Source organism: Atta colombica, unplaced genomic scaffold (genome assembly GCF_001594045.1).
Source record: "Atta colombica isolate Treedump-2 unplaced genomic scaffold, Acol1.0 scaffold204, whole genome shotgun sequence".
Taxonomy (NCBI): domain Eukaryota; kingdom Metazoa; phylum Arthropoda; class Insecta; order Hymenoptera; family Formicidae; genus Atta; species Atta colombica.
In genome coordinates, this window is record NW_017259299.1 from 50579 (window position 1) to 55287 (window position 4709).

The following is a 4709-nucleotide window of genomic DNA, read 5'->3' on the forward strand; positions in this document are numbered from 1 at the left end:
TATATTAGGACGCTGAGTAGGTGCGTAAATAATGCGCGCGCACACGCCAATGTGTTTGTATATGAGAGGAGAAATGAAACATTAATGCATGTTTATAGTGCAAAATAAAATTTATCTTTTTACATAAAAAAAGTATTAAAATAAATGTACATTATGCTGTATATTAGTGTACATATATATGTAATTATTAGTACAATAGATTTTAACCTTACATAGGCTTTCATGCTGTAGTAATAGGCTTTATTACTCGTAGAGGTAAGGAATAAGAATAAATAGGAGTAAGTTTTATTGATTCCATAGTTTCTTACATCAATAAAATAGTGAACTCAAGACACTATTAACATATGACATTACGTAAATTGAATACTCATAATTCGAATGAGCATCAAATAATAAGACAGCAATGTAATTTATTTGGGATTTATAAAAATTTTATACTTTATAGTTGGCACAAAATCTACATATATATTAATAAAACAATACTTATTTTACTATATAAGTAAGTAAATTTCAATTATTAATTTATAATAGAAACAAATCATTTTATTATCGCCATTAATTGCAATGAAAATTAATGGTAAATTATAATTTTATTAAGTAGGAAAAATCTTGATTAACATAATAATCAACAACAATTTATAATTAGCAACAAGAAAGCTAATGCAAAAAATAGAAACATAAATTTGGGAGCAAGTGCAATGTCAGTCATGGCGAAAATCTTGAATGAACATGTTTTTGCGTTGGCACGCGTCATTGCATAAGTTTTTCAAGTGGTCGCCATTCAGGTTTGGAAACGATGCGATGCTCGGAACTGCCGCCGGTGATTCACTATACAGAATAGGTGAGCGATATGCAGGGGTCTGTTATCAGCGGACTAGTCTAATATTTTCGTGAAAAGTAATTTATTGATTTTATCGATATTTCTTTCGATTTTACACGACAATAATTACAAGTACATTTATGCACCACATGGCACCGTCTTTAAAATCAATCATAATATATAATATATATAACGGTTATTCTGCATTATTATAAGCAGAAAAACCCGAACAATAGTTAAATTTCAAACTCAAGATTCTAATGTAAAACAATAAATGTGATAAACAGGTCAGTATGTACAAAAGCAAATATTAGGTCAAATTATAAAACTGCTTTATTAAAATGTCAAAACGAATAAATTTAAAAATAGTCTAATATTTAAAAGATACACAATATATGATGCATTATTTAGTTTTCATCAGCCAATTGAATTACAAACAATAAAGAATTAAAAGATTAAAGGCACAATCTCAACTCGAACAATGTTCTCGAAAATTGTTCATTGTAAAAGTATTGAAAATTGTTGTTTATTTCAATGTACATAAACATCACGTTTATCTTCTGCATTTTTATTTAATTGACAATTTCAAATTATTATATTGTATATCAATGGAATAATAGAACAATTAAAATTTGGTTTACAAAAATGTGACAGTAAAAATACAGAAAAAAAGAGGGTAATTGAATGATTTTTTTTAGTTATAATTATTTTTTTAGTATAATTATGTTTTAATATCGAGAGAAAGTTATATTATCTATAAATTATATTATCTATAATATAATATAAAAAGACAATTTGTGTGACATTCTTTTCTTGAAAACAAATTGTATGTAAATTAAATGTAAGAAGTTGTATGGATCATGATTTAAGATTGAAATTATTATAATTGGTGGCAATTGCAAGAAAGTATGTTAGCTAAAGTCATTTCATGGAATGAAACATGCAACTAGATATAGATATCGCTTAAGTTAGTTTTTAGCACACTAAATGTATAACACACAGCGATGTCTGTAGCATATTTTTCCACAATGTAATAGTGTTGATTGGTTTAACAACATTTTTTAATTTTTCATCTTTTAAATATTTGTCATACGGAAATAGTTCAATCGGAAAATATCTTAATTGCAAGTGCCAATAACACAACTCTAATATAATTACTAATGCTCGATAATTAAACTATTCAAGTTCGAAATTTCGAAAAGGCTTCTGTATTTACGAAAATAATTTCTTCCATTCTCAATATTGTAGAAATAGCTTTGTTGGTATCAAGTTTCATATTGCAATATATAGTTTGCAGAATGTTTAGTTATGAAATTCTCTCATGGCCTTCTGAGAATGTTAATAAAATTAGTTTTGAGATTATTTGGTCAAGTTAAAAATATGTGAATTGATGACGAAAAATATAAATGCAAGAATAATTTTAAATAACTTAACTAACATAATTATGCATCAAATCGTTATATCAATTATGATCTTTTTTTAAAAATTAAACGATCATCTCAAGATGTATAAGAAAAGAATCATAGTAAAACATTAAAATCTCCTGCGTATCAAAATTATCGTATCAAAATTTCAACGAATTATATAGAAACAATATTCATCGTCAATTTTTGTGTTAAGTTAATCGCATAGTTGCGACTACTATAAAATATTTAATCGCTATATTATAGTTTCAGTGTATCAATTGAGATTTGAAATCTTGAGTCCATATGCAAATCGAGACCAAATTGTGCATTCGTATTTTAACCCTTCTAAAAAGACTTCCCACGATTGCATTCTTTAAACTTACTCATATATCTCTTCAAGTATACGCAGATTTTAATGTCTAATTAAATTGCGGTCGAAATTGCATACTATTTCACGATATATAAGTATATATCGTGATAAGTATATAAACGTTCCATCTGTTGAAAACTACAAATAGATTGTCCGTATATAGTGTGTAACTTTTTACTTTTTTTCTATCAAAATATTTGTTTAAATCTAATTTTCTTTTTTTTTAATCTAATGAATTTAATAAGATGAATATGCATGCACTTTTATGCTTAAATTACAATTTATAATAAACGTATTTATATTTAAAATTTTATTTTTTATTTTTTATTTAAAATAAATTAAAGAGAAAAAAGATAATAGTAGTGTAAAAATGCTGACTGCTAATGTTGTAGGCAGGACACTAGGATATAAAAATATATCCGAAAAGACTAATAAGATGTGCTTATGGAACGTAAGGGAATCCATGGAATCCAGGCATAAGGCGCATCTCTCTGATTGAACAATCGGATTAATTAGTCCGTAATCGCAAGGATGATACTTGCAGAGCTATTAAAAGTGCTGTTAAAAAAAGTATTGATATGCTCACGCAAAAGGATCGAGCCTCGAGCGTTTCTATATATCAGATTATAGCTAAAGAAACGTAATCGTCTTTTACGCAGCCGACCTGTAGATAGCGGCAATCCAATAATATTGTAATTGGTTTATCGATTATTATTAATAATGGCCGTTCACGATTTATCGTTAGGGTGCAGTATGCATCGACTTGGGACGCGGTATATGCGCCCCGACATAATAATTGAAGTGCCCCTTTTTTTTGCCCTTCATATAACTTGTATTTTTGTAAAATATTAAAAATTTTACCACGCAAATCTTTTAGTTTCTATTGATCGAAATGTTCAATAGTGCCAATTAAAATATTATTTACGAAAAAATTTATAATAAGGAAGAAAATGAGAAAATATCTATAATATATATAATAAATATATAAATTAAAGTTAATTTTATGTAAAAATGGAAATATATATGTGGAACTTTGCATAATTAAGTAAAATAAAGTAAAATGATTAATAAGAATAAAATAACCATAAAAACGTAATTGCATCTATTAATTGTTGTATTTATTCGAATATAGGTATATGAATTTATTGGAAGATTTATTGGAGAGAGAATATTGATGAGAGAGAATCACAAATATTTTTCAAAAATACTAATTTAAATAGAATATTTTTTTAAGAATCGAATACTGTGAGAATGAGATAATTTTGAATAAAATCAATTTTCAATCCGAGATTACACACTGCAATACGCTACTAATTCGGTAATCATAGATATTCATAAGTCAATTAGTATCTTTGGTGAAAGGATCGAACATCGGATCAATTAATTATCAATTCATTATGCTTACATATAATAATCTGTTAATGATATGCACTTGAGAACATCTCGCTTTTAAACTTTTGATTCAGGGATCGCGATTTGAGTCTACCGCTCGCGTATAAAATTTATTATGGAATAAATTTCTCATAAACTTGTCGTTCCAACTATCGAACAACTGTCTCTACAAAGTTATTTTCATTTGGATTTATGCGGATTATTCATCGCAAAATATATCCGACAAGAGTTCCATACGTGAAAATGTGTGATATATATAATTATACGTGATACATCGTTGGAGTATTATATCGCAATAAATAACATAATATTATAGCTATAATATCTATTACTTTGATTTATGACGTATCTGCAGCAAAACATTGCATAACTAAGATTCGAATATATATGATAAATAATAATTATTAATATATATAGTTATAATATGTCACAATTTTTTTTTAATAGATATAATATTTCGATACATGTCTATATATTATAATACATTGTAACTTATTCCGACAATGATAACTGTGATAATGTATTGGACACGTTATAGATAAAATTTACCATAAATGTACTTACAACGTAAAATGTTTTTGCACAGGAGTGAATCGTAGAGGGAGACTGTTTAACATTTGACCCTCACGCATATTATTTGACTAATACAAATTGTGTCACTAATTAATTTAACATATGTTCAATTTAACATATGTTGATGATTAATGCATTATTTTTTTAA

The 4709-nt window shown here is 26.6% G+C and overlaps 1 protein-coding gene across 1 annotated transcript in view; it reads right to left on the reverse strand.

The window, feature by feature from the left end:
* LOC108687290 (papilin) overlaps positions 1-4709 on the reverse strand; it is an 80861-nt gene that overhangs the window by 35998 nt on the left and 40154 nt on the right. The window lies entirely within an intron of this gene.